Source organism: Mixophyes fleayi, chromosome 7 (genome assembly GCF_038048845.1).
Source record: "Mixophyes fleayi isolate aMixFle1 chromosome 7, aMixFle1.hap1, whole genome shotgun sequence".
NCBI classification, from domain to species: Eukaryota; Metazoa; Chordata; class Amphibia; order Anura; family Limnodynastidae; genus Mixophyes; species Mixophyes fleayi.
In genome coordinates this window covers 80956802-80969114 of record NC_134408.1, presented here as the reverse complement: position 1 = coordinate 80969114, position 12313 = coordinate 80956802, and positions in this window count along the sequence as shown.

The following is a 12313-nucleotide window of genomic DNA, read 5'->3' as shown; positions in this document are numbered from 1 at the left end:
TTGGACTTCTTCCTCTGACAACAAAGTATTAATTAATGGTATGGTTTTATTTCCATTTTTATGTATTACTCCTACCATTTGTTCCTCTCTAGTAAATACTGAAGAAAAGAAAGTGTTTAATACCTCTGCTTTTTCCTTAGTATCATTTATCAATTCTCCCATCTCACTTCTCAGGAGTCATATATTATCTTTTTAAATCCTTTTGTCATTTATATACTTAAAAAAACTTTTTCGGGTTTGTCTTACTTTCTTTTGCATCTTGCTTTTCATTTTTTAATTTAACAATAACTTCATGTCCTGTTACTGAGAAATGAATGAACAAATCTTTAGTTTCAAACACTGATGATATAAACAAATCAGGATACAGCAACACCATTTTTCATACTACACACCTTATTTGGTTGAAAAAAAATTGTAAACAGTCATGCTGGACCTGTATCCTAAAATTTTGAGGTTGCCTACAACCCTTTGGGACAGTGTCTACGTATTCTGTATCTCTTTATAAGAAAAGACTGAGATACTGACAGAGATGTAAAGAATGGGAAACAGGACAGCAAAGAATAATAATAACGAAAGGATTTGCAGACAAACAGAAAAGCAGAAGATGAAAAAAGGAGATTTACAGCAAGATGACAGCTGGATTGGACACTTTGGGGAATTGGCTCTCAACTATTCCACTAATGCCCTTGACACTTAACTAATCTATGACCCTCCCCTCATTCTTATTAAATTCATCCAATCCAGTGTCGTCCATCAGCTCGTAAGGAGCCCAGTAAATATCATAATTACTATACAAAATTGTGATGGATACATGACTATAATAGAGAAGTGTAAAATTAACCCTTTGTGAAGCATACTCTGTATCTACCATGCGTGTCTTTCTGGAATACATAAAACTAAAATTTATTCAGACTGTTTGAAAAACTGGTCTTTTTTTCTATTGCAGGGTTTTTTTTCCTAAATTCAATCACACACCATACACAAACACAAAAGAAAATGTACATTTAAGTTACTCATCTTTAAACCTGAATAGTTACACACTTAATACAGATTATCAGTTACATTTGCTATTTTTATAAGTTTTTTTTGTTTTATTATTCGGTTTTATACTCTCCAGCCTGGCACATTTCTCTACGCTTAGCAACGCCATATTCCGCTATGCACTCTATCCTGCTACATGCTCCCTTTACTATTTCCACAGTTTTGAACAGCTAGCTTAATTCTCAGTTTTCATTAAAAAAAAAATTATCACTAACTGTCGAAGTCGTATAATTGGATGAACAAAAGTATATTGGTTAATATTGTTTTATCGTGCGATTACACTCAGTATGCCACGCTACACGGGGGATGGCGCTATCACGTGGTAAAATACGCACGCACACACTCGCACTACAACATTTGATTATTTATATATTTCATATTTATTAAGGTTCCAATCCACATTTAATTATTAGTAAAATGTATTAGATTGTATATTTATTCATATATAATACTGTAGTAAAGGTTTTTATGGTTCAGGTGTTTTAAAAGATAAAGAGTTTGGTCTCATATTAAAGCTTATTTCACCAGCATTAACCCAGTGTGGACGGAATAGCGATCGCATCTAGCGATCGCAAGATACAAGCAATATGAGATTAATGCTAAAAAAAATATATTTTTGTGTGGGTCAGTTTGAACTGGTCATTTAGAGTCAAATCATGGGAACAATAGGGTGGGGGATGTTCCCCTCACCCTTTGTAAAGATCAAATTAACTGACCTATAACTTGCAAGGAACTGGAATGCCATTAACCCCCGGACAAATGAACACCTTACTAAGTGTTAGCTGGACAAGTATATACAAGCACGTTGATTTTTGTTCTCTCTCTCTTTGAAGCTGGAAATGTGACCGCATGGCTGCATTCATTGAACCTGAGTGAACCCTATAAGGAATATGTAATGTAATCAGTGTTTTCATACTTTCCTGCTTTAATGTAACATCTTTAATAGGTATCATGTATCGGCTATATTGTACTGGATTGTACTTATTTATTGAACTGCTAAACAAATTGCTTTTGCTAAATAAATTGCTTGTGCTTCGGAACCACATAAATCGCTCAGACAATGCTTATTGGAAAACGATAAAATTACTTTTATAATTTGGGGGCTCGAAAAGGCACTACATTGCTCACAGATTCACAAAACTGACGGATTTGAGTTTACCAACAAAGGGTGGGATGAGAACGTATGCCTTTATATCATCTAGTGTTGCTAAATCGAATATTTGTGCAATCTATGGGGTGCTAGTGAGAATCTAGGGACAAGAAAAAAAACAAAACTGTTTCTTTTTCATGTAATTTTGCGATTTAAATGTGGTTTGTTTGCATTGCATAGCGTATGTGTTCCTGCATTGCGTATGTGAACTTCCGGTATTGTTGCCACGTGTTTAAACAGTCATGTTCATAGTCTGTTATATATGCGTAATGTAATCACTTGGTAAAACCTCTGAAAAGATAGTGCCATTGTTTGGGAAATTTATTTTCTGTGCAGAAAAGGTGTATGTGTTTGTGAATTGTATGATTTTGAAGTGAAATTGAAAGTTGATTTACTGTTGAAAGATACAGGGATATCAGTTGCTGTCTGACGAGGCGGGCTGAACAACCGAGGTTAGGTATACAAGGCAGGTATACTGGCAGCAAAAGATCTGTTTGAAACGAGAACAGTTAAAAAGGCTTTTGAAATGTACTCCCCAATAGTAATCGCAAAGTTTAGCGATAGCTAGTATCGCTAAGCGGTGGACCGCATGGTTTATTGTGCAACCGTGATTGTGAATTGGGTTGAGCTTCGGGAGGAATTATGCTGGTAAGGCGCGTAAACTCTAATGCTACCAGTTGTAATATACTCAACAGATTTTGTGTGTTGAACCAGGATATCGAGGAGCTGATATTTCTGGGTTAGGAGGTGGGTGGCATAGCCTGATTAAATCGTCCACGGTTAATCTCTAGTAGGCTCTGTTTGAAACGAGAACAGTTAAAAGGGCCCTGTTTGCGTAGCGTTGTGAAATAGGTTGTTTTCACAATGGGTGCGAAGCAAACGCTAGAGATGGTTAATGTACTGCCTAAGGAAGGTCCGATTGGTTCAGCAATGTTCCATATGTTTAGAAAGTATGGTGCATATGCAACAGTGTATTGCGACAAATGGGTCAAGATGACCCATTAGTGTGTGAAACCTTTCCCAAACATAGGTAGTTTTGAGTCAGAGGTGTTAAATAATGTTACAGATAAAGTGTGGTTGATTAAATCAACAAAAATGAGAATTGAACATGATGACTGTTTGAAATTGTGGCAACAAGAAGGGTACACGTGGCAAGGCAGCGCATGCACAGCAAAAGTAGGCGTGGCGAAAAGTGCGTGAATAGCGGAAGTAAGCGTTGCAAAGGGAAGAGAAGTGAGCACAAAGCAGGAAGGTATAAAACACAGAATACAAAAAAAAGCAAAGAAAAAAAAAAAGTATAAAAATAGCAAATGTAACTATCTGTGTAACTGTTCAGGTTCAAAAGCTGAGTAACTTAAATGTATATTTTTATTTTTATTTTTTGTGTATGGTGGGTGTGATTGAATTTAGGAAAAGAAACCCTGCAATAGAAAGAAAAAAAAAAAAGACCATGTTTTTCAAACAGTCTGAAGAAACTTTTCTTTTTATTCCATGCATAAAGTACAGCCAGGGAAAGGAAGTGTAACAAAAGAAATTTGTTGTGTCTATGAAAATGTCTTAGATTCAGGAATCCTAGAAAAAAAAAAATCAGGTTTCACATGTAGGTGAGAGATATCCAGTGTCTCCAGACAAATGGTCTTAGTTAATTGACCCTGACTGTAATGAGGCTATATAGCCTTAGAACAAGCCTGTCCAACCTGCGGCCCTCCAGATGTTGTGAAACTACAAGTCCCAGCATGCCCTTCCAGCTATCAACAGGTTGTCTACTGGCAAAGCATGCTGGGGCTTGTAGTTTCACAACACCTGGAGGGCCGCAGGTTGGACAGGCCTACCTTAGAACAACACACAAAAGACTGGAGATAGCGTTGCTAAGGAGTTTTTCTGCAATGAATGAAGAGACAGAGAGTTTTTTGTTTTTTTTGTTTGTTTGTTTTATGTCGTGTTGTGCTTCGGTTCCTGTCACAAGTTAATGATAAGGATTAAAAGGAAAAAGAAATATCATGTTTTTTTTGGTTTTTTTTGTTATTTGAAACTGACTTTATTTTGTTTCTCTTTTTGTAGGTAAGGACAAAGAAAGAAGTATATATACTTAGTTATTATGGGGATTACAGAAGAAGTACAAAGCTTTCCCTTGAAAGACTATTTAACAATAATTTATTTGGTTGAGATTCATTATTTAAAATGAAGTGTGCACATACTTCGCTCTAATGTTGTTTTATGTATTTCAGGAGGACACACATGAGAGATATAAAGTATGTGTCACAATTGGTAAACTTCGCACTTCTCCATTATAGTCATAAGATACTGAGTTCCATGTGAGCTAAGAACGGATGATACTGGATTGCACGGTTGACGTAAGACCCCCTAGTTAAGTATGGAAAGGGGTCATAGTTTAGTGAATAGCTAAGGGGATTAGTGGAATAAATACAGCCATTTTCCCATAGTGTCCAATCCAGCTGTCATGTTTTTAATATTATTATTATTAATTTTTATTTATAAGGCGCCACAAGGTGTCCGTAGTGCCGTACAGGGACAAACAAATTACAATACAATGGGAGACAGCACAGTACAGTACACAGTAAGCACAGTAACTCAATAAGCTCAATGCACAGCTAGAGAGGGCGGGGAAGCGGGAGGGATGATCCACAAATGACCCAAGAAGGAGGGCGCGGAAGACAGGGAGACCCCCAGGGGGGAGGAGGGAGCGAGAGCGGACGTGGGGTGGAGGACCCTCGAGGAGGAGGGCTAAGTAGCTGGAGAGCAGAGTTAGAAGTGGTGGAAACAGGAGGAGAGATGGCCCTGCTCAGAGGAGCGTACAATCTAAGGGGAGGGGTGGACAGACAGAGAGACGCAGGGGAGAGAGGGAGAGTAGGGGGACTGAGGCAGAAGATAAGGTAGGAAGTTAAGTGGGAGACAGAAAGGATTAAGAAAAAAATGAGTTTTTAGGGCCCGTTTGAAACTGGACAGATTAGGGGAAGTTCTGATGGAGGGAGGGAGCTTGTTCCAGTGGAGGGGGGCAGCGCGGGCGAAGTCTTGGATACGCGCAAGGGAGGAGGTTATAAGGGGGGAAGAGAGGCGACGGTCATAGGCAGAACGGAGAGGGCGGGATGGAGCATGAATAGAGAGGAGGGTGGAGATGTAGGGGAATGGGAGCCAGTGAAGGGCTAGGTAGAGGGGGGAGACAGTAGAGGAGCGGCGAGAAAGGTAAATAAGACTAGCGGCAGCGTTAAAAACAGATCAAAGGGGAGCAAGATGAGAGTGGGGGAGGCCAGTGAGGAGGAGGTTGCAGTAGTCCAGACGGGAGATGATCAGAGAGTGGATAAGGCATTTGGTGGCATCTTGGGAGAGGAAGGGCCGGATGCGAGCGATGTTATGCAGCTGGAAGCGGCAGGATTTAGCAAGAGAGAGGATGTGGGGGCCAAAGGAGAGAGAGGAGTCGAGGATGACACCAAGGCAGCGAAGCTGGGGACAGGGGAGATAGAGGTGTTGTCGACAGTGATGGAGAGGTCAGAAGGGGATGAGGTATGAGAGGGAGGAAAAACTATGAGCTCAGTTTTGGCAAGGTTAAGTTTGAGGAATCGAGAGGACATCCAGGAGGAGATGGCAGAAAGGCAGGTGGACATCCTAGAGAGGAGGGAGGAAGAAAGATCAGGAAAGGGAGAGGTATAGTTGAGTGTCGTCAGCGTAAAGGTGGTAGCTGAAGCCGAAGGGGCTGATGAGTTCACCCAGGGAGGAGGTGTATAGAGAGAAGAGTAAGGGTCCCAGAACAGAGCCCTGAGGCACCCCGACTGGAAGGGTGGATGGGGGGAGAGAGACCCAGAGGTGGTGACAGAGAAGGATCGGTGAGCAAGGTAAGAGGTGAACCAGGACAGGACTGGGCCGGAGAGGCCAAAAGACTGGAGGGTGTGAAGGAGGAGGGGGTGGTCAACGGTGTCGAAGGCTGCAGAGAGGTCAAGGAGGATGAGAAGGGAGAAGTGGCCCCTGGCTTTAGCAGAGAGGAGGTCATTTATGAGTTTAGCCAGGGCAGTTTCAGTGAAGTGGAGGGGGTGGAAACCAGACTGGAGAGGATCAAGGAGGGAGTGTTCAGATAGGTAGGAGGTGAGACGGCTGCAGACGAGCCTCTCGAGAATTTTGGAGGCAAAGGGGAGAAGAGATATGTGGCGATAGTTCGAGAGAGAAGTGGGGTCGAGATTAGGTTTCTTAAGAATGGGGGATACGAGAGCATGTTTGAAGGAGGAGGGGAAAATGCCAGTGGAGAGGGAGAGATTAAAGAGGTGAGCGAGGTGGGAGCAGGTGGTGGGGGAAAGGGAGCGAAGAAGGTGGGAGGAGATGGGATCCAGGGGACAGGTAGTGGGGGGGAGGATGAAATGAGAGAGTGGACTTCCTCGCCGGTGGTGGGGCGGAAGGAGTGGAGGGGAAGGTGGTTGGGGGGGAGGATGGAAGAGTGGGAGGGGTGGAAGAGAGAGTGGAGGAGATTTCAAGTCGGATGGCCTCGATTTTAGAGGAGAAGAAGGAGGCGAAATCGGAGGCAGTCAGGGAGGAGAAACTGGGGGGAGGGGAGGGGGCCAGGAGAGTGCTGAAGGTGGCGAAGAGGCTGCGGGGGTTAGAGGACTGGGAAGAGATGAGGGATTTAAAGAAAGATTGTTTAGAGAATGAGAGGGCAGAGCTGTAGGATGAAAGGATGAATTTAAAGTGGAGGAAGTCAGCCAGGGAGCGGGATTTTCTCCAGTGATGTTCGGCGGTACGGGAGCATTTTTGGAGGAAGCGGGTAAATTTGGAGTGCCAGGGTTGGGGTTTGGAGCAGCGGGGGTGGACGGAGTGGGCAGGGGCGACCGCGTCCAGAGCGGAGGTGAGGGTGTGATTGTAGAGGGAGACCGCCTGGTTGGGGCAGGCCTGGGAGGAAAGGGGAGAAAGATGGGTATCGAGAGAGGAGGACAGAGAGGCAGGGTCAAGAGCGTCGAGGTTGCGTATGGATAAAGTAGGTTTGGCCAGGGGGAGGGGAGCAGGAGAAGAGGAGAGAGAGAAGGAGAGGAGATGGTGGTCGGATAGAGGAAAGGGAGAGATGGAGAAGTACAAAAATGTGTCTTTATATGTATGCACAAAGGGTGGGGACAGGAGATTGCTGGAGGTTAGACATACAGATATGCATCTCTGTGTAAAACATTGGAGTAGGATTTTTGCCACACGATATGATATAATGTGAAACCCTAGAAAATGTAAAATTTCCATGTTTTATATTTTTTCATTGTTAGACAGACATGTACTGGATACTGTTATATTTTGAAGAAAGTGTTATTATTATCATTTATTTTTATAATTTATTTGTTGGGCACCACAAGGTATCAGCAGCGCCGCACACAGTACTAACAGAAGACTATACAGGGTGAAACCATACAGAACAATGAACAAAAAGTACCAATACTTCAGAGACTCTGGCTAGTCATATGCAGTAAAGACGGAGAGGAGATATAGAGTTGAATGTCGTCAGCATAAAGGTGATACTGAAGACGTTATAGAGATAGACCCCTTTGCCCTTCTCACTTAGTCAAGTAGCTGAATGTGAGGTACTGAAAATGGCATGTGAGTTGGCAGAGGGAAAATCGATTGATATACATTGGTCTTCAACATTTTTCTAGTCTAGGGGGCGACGTTGAGGTGACTGAAAAATCTTTTTATAGCAATACCAGCACATGAGTATTACATACAGGACTTGATACAGTGACACAGTTACCAACTAAAGTAGCTGCTAGTAAAGTCCACACTTACACACATGACTATACATGGCTGTCACACCAGGGTGAACATAGCTGTGAAATAGACAGCAGGGTTTTATGTGACAGCTGACAAATCTATGTTTTGTTTTGTTTTCATTGTATTGTTTTAAAATGTGAACACACACACACATATGCACGCATACACATATTGGGAAATATATGAAGATTTGTGTTGCCTGAAAAATTAAACTGTCTGGAAGGTGAACAGATGTGGTTAGGAGTCTGGCGGACCCTGGAGAGATGGACAAGGTAGACCAGTAGCTCCCAGAGTGTATATTCCAGACCTAGCGGAGGCAGCACATGGTCTGGCTCAGCTGGGTACAGAAGGTATGTGCAAGCTGGTAAGAGTATATTGGGGTGCACCAGACGTTTTGTCTCAAGCTAGTAGGACGGCAACATCCTGTCTTGATTGAGAGAATGACAGGAAGATGATACCAATAGAGCCATCCCATATCCCTCCTGCAGATGGGTTTTTCTAAAGGTAAAACAAATCCACGTCATCCAATTACCACCTTGCAGGATCCTCAAGTATACACTGGTGTACCGATAAAATATGTCTGGGTAAAGGTGTATTGAAATGTGTCTAATGTATTACTATGTCATACTCAAAGCTTTTTGTTATTCAATGTGATAGCCCTAGAGTAATAATAGGTGATAGGGGTATTCATGTAATTGATGATAAATGTATAATGTATGAGTAAGGGTAACAAATTACATACGTTTGATTAGCTACAAACCAGTGTGAACCTTAAGTAACGGTACTAGTTAGAACGAATTGAATAGAATGAGGGTTGGAACTTGATTGGAGTGGCTGGTAGCTTTGGCCACTAGTCCTTCCCACTATCAAGATCACTCCTGGGCTGCCTCTTAACCTGTTAACTTTTGAAGTGTTTTGACTTCTCTTGTGATGAGTTTGCAACTGAGAGACTAGTCTAGACCTTGAGAGGAAGGGTAAACAATGAGACAGCAACCGAGAACGTACAAAACATTGTCTCCTGAAAAGTTACACTAACTGTCAGGAAGTTTGACTGGGAGAGTACGTTGTAGAACAGTAATTTCCTAGGATCAGGTTATTTGACAGACAGGTACCAAGTGTGGGCTACCAGCATCACGACCTCAATGATAGCAGAGACACACTGGTACCCATTCCACCCACTGCAGAGGAGCCAAAAGCCAGAGAAGGGTCCAAGGGCACTCATGAATCTGTTCTGGGAGGCCTCGAATGCAGTTAGTAGCACCTGAGCCAAAGGCTAAGACAGTTGTCCAGCATGAAGTTGTAGTTTATTTCCTGTTCTGTGTTTCTCTCATCTCATTCTCTTTTCAGGACAGTCAATTCTTTTAATTGTTGACAGGTGACAGAGGCTGGTTCAGGTAATGATATTGAGGAATTGGGGATGAAGGAGAAGTTAGTAGCACAATCGGTCCAGCCAATTACTCTATTCAATTCAGGGGTAAAGGAAAATGTGGAAACCTTGGAGCTTGGAGAAACTGTGAGGGGCTATTGTCTGAGTAGCATTACGTCCGTAAGTACCTTGACCCCATAGTTGAAGAGAGGTACATCCAGCGATGCCAGTCCAGTAATATTCGAACTTGAGCAGGCATTCTTGAGAATGATTATCATTCTTGGGTGGGTAAAGTTGTAGACCATAAAGTGCTGAATGTGCTCTCACGTGCCTCAGTGGTTATATCGAGTAGGACTAGTTCTGTTTCCACTAAATATTCCTGAGGTACCCGAATTATGGGTGGGAGGTCACTAGGGGAAATGTACGACTGCTAGGTCCCTTAGTCTGGAGACTCCCAATATTTGGCAAGCAGATCACTGTTTCACGTACAAAGAAACTTGTATTGGGAGACTGGGAAGAACAAACGGACAATAGCCCGCCCCACAAGTGTTGATGAAAAGAACTGATGACATTATTAGAGTGTATATACTAACGCAAGCTGTAGAAGATGGTATATGACATGATTGATAGACAGAGGATGATGTTATTGATGAACATGTACTATCTAAATGTTGTCTCAGCTAAAAGACATGCTTTGGACAAATGAACCTGTTAGACATGAAGAACTGTAGTAGAGTATTCTATATAACTGATACATGTTCTATTGTACTATGTACCCTTCCAACTAATGTATTACATGTTTTAATGTACCCTTGAAGGGCAGACAAAAAGGTTATCTCCAAGATCCAGAGGTATACGGTCTATAGTAAAAGAAAAAAAATAAATGTTTTGAGGATTAAGACTCTCTATTGTGATAACTTGTTTAGAGCTACAGACAGTGTGGCCATACACCAGGGGGGACTTACATTACAGAGCAATGAAACGTGGTACTGAGATCCTGCATATAAAATCTTTAAGGTGATAGTTTATTATACTATCAAAGGGTGGAACTGTCGATGTCGTATAATTGGATGAACAAAAGTATATTAGTTGTTTTATCGCGCGATTACACTCAGTATGCCACGCTACATGGGGGATTATCACGCAGTAAAATACACACACACACACTCGCACTACAACATTTTTTATTAATATATTTCATATTTATTAAGGTTCCAATCCACATTCATTTAATAGTAAAATGTATTAGATTGTATATTTATTCATATATAATACTGTAGTAAAGGTTTTTATGGTTCAGGGGTTTTAAAAGATAAAGAGTTTGGTCTCATATTAAAGCTTATTTCACCAGCATTAACCCGGTGTGGATGGAATAGCGATCGCATCTAGCGATCGCAAGATACAAGCAATATGAGATTAATGCTAAAACAAATATATTTTTGTGTGGGTCAGTTTGAACTGGTCATTCAGAGTCAAATCATGGGAACAATAGGGTGGGGGATGTTTCCCTCACCCTTTGTAAGGATCAAATGAACTGATCTATAACTTGCAAGGAACTGGAATGCCATTAACCCCTGGACCAATGAAGACCTTACACTGCTCTTGTAGCATACGCACCTCTGGCACATTCTCCGTTCCACTCTCACTCTCTGTTGAGGTCTCACAAGGCTAATTTTTTAGCAATTTTTTTTTACTTTAATATTGTACAGATCTAGTGTTGGGGTACTAATTTGATAATTTGGCCTCCAATACAATCTCTACGCCGAGGACAACCAAATGTACATTGCTTTTACTCACCTATTTCTTACAGCACTATCATTTGAAAATCGCTGTCTTTCTGCATTTGCCTCATAGATGTCACAACGTTAGCTAAAGCAGATCATGTTCTATACAGAATTCATTCTTGTCCCTCATGCCAGAGTCACCAACTGGCCTCCAATCTCACTCACTGTCAATAACACTTCTATACCCTCTGTATTGCATTAAATTTAGTTTGTGATGAGGCTAGGAGGAGCAGATTCCTGAGGTAAACCATGGCTCAAAAATTGGTAACCTTGAACCTTATCAAAACCATATCACCAAGTTTTGTTTTAAATTACAGACACATATTTTAAACCATAAGTAAATTACTGTATGCTTCTCTGTTAGTTACCTCAAAATGGTACACTTTATTTCTACACTTACATTTACAACTCAGCTTTGACAAAAACTAGCACACTTATAAAAAATAGTGCCTGTTACCATTTGCCTGCAATTAAAGTTTCCTGTTAAAAAGTGCAATAAATTGTGAATAGCGGAGTACATTTCCCATCGCTCCACCCTCTGTGCTAGGATACGATGAATGAATGACAAGCAGACATTTTGCATACAGGTGTAGAAAAGATCCACGAGTGACATAAGCACACCCTACCACGTGCTCAGAGAACCAAATCAGAGCGCAGAGTATTGAAGAGTACAATCTTGCATTCTAAAATGAGGTCTGCAACTTTTGCATGAAAGGAGTTGCGGCTCCTGACTGAGGGCATGGACAGCATGCCCTCAGGCCAATATTTTTCTAATGAGCTGAAGCTGCGGGCCTATTAAAGTGTCCGCAGATAGAGTTGGAGACAATTCCGTAGGTGCAGATCAGTCGTCCAGCTTCACAACAGCAGGAGCGATCTTCGCCGCCGCCAGCCCCAGCTTTTAGCTGAGCTTAGAGCAGAGATCAGGTGATGTGAGTTCTCTATTATTTGCATTAATTAGTGTAAAGCACATACTTGGTTTACTTCTCAGAAATCTTTTATCAATTGCAAATGACATGGCCTACCCAAACCTATCAATCTTCCTCCTGATAAGACATGTAACTCCCCCTCCAATGCAACATACTTTGGGCCCTGTCTCTTAATTTTTGTGGTAGAACATTTTGTGACCATAATGACTGAGAGCCAAACTCAAGACTAATAATATATGTTTGGGATTCCAACTCAATACCACAGTGCTGTGAGGCAGAAGTGCTACCCACTAAG